The sequence below is a fragment of the Nicotiana tabacum genome, chromosome 24 (genome assembly GCF_000715075.1).
Source record: "Nicotiana tabacum cultivar K326 chromosome 24, ASM71507v2, whole genome shotgun sequence".
Classification (NCBI taxonomy): domain Eukaryota; kingdom Viridiplantae; phylum Streptophyta; class Magnoliopsida; order Solanales; family Solanaceae; genus Nicotiana; species Nicotiana tabacum.
The window spans coordinates 100,219,948-100,220,611 of record NC_134103.1 but is presented as its reverse complement, the minus strand read 5'-3'; positions in this window follow the sequence as shown (position 1 = coordinate 100,220,611).

Below are 664 nucleotides of genomic sequence, written 5' to 3'. Positions count from 1 at the left end.
ATATAATATATATTTTTTGACAAACTGAAAAAGAAAATAAATTACATAAATCGGGAATAAGAGATTTTAAAAAAAGGAAGCACATGTTATACTCCAGCTTTTATTGGGGCGATGATAGCAAAAAGAGGGAGATGTGCACCAACAGCCAATTTTAAACCAACTCTTTAAAATATATTCACAATTTATAATATATCTTAAAGATTATTCAATTTACCTAAATTTCAGGATTAAGTATCCTAAATTTGAAAATCATGATCTAGTATCCTGAATTTTACAAGTGCTAATTTGAAATTTAGGACATAAGAGAGCTTCTGGACACGATTTTCGAACTTTAGGACACAATATCATGTAGTTTGAATTTTGAGATTTTAACTTTTAGGCGTCGTATCCTTAAAGTTTTAGCAAATTGGCTAATCTTTAAATAACTCGTAAACTTTGGATATATTTTAAACGGCGGGGTTAAAAATGGGTACCTGGTGTAACTTCCACGCAAAAAGATTGGAGCAGGCTGATCCAAAAATCATATATATATATATATATATATATATATATATATTTTCGGTTATTATTTTGAGAACGGCTATATAGTGTTATTTTTTTAAATAATATTACGAAGTCCCAAAAAGTCATATTATTAATAAATAGGACCTGTCTCTCATCTTGG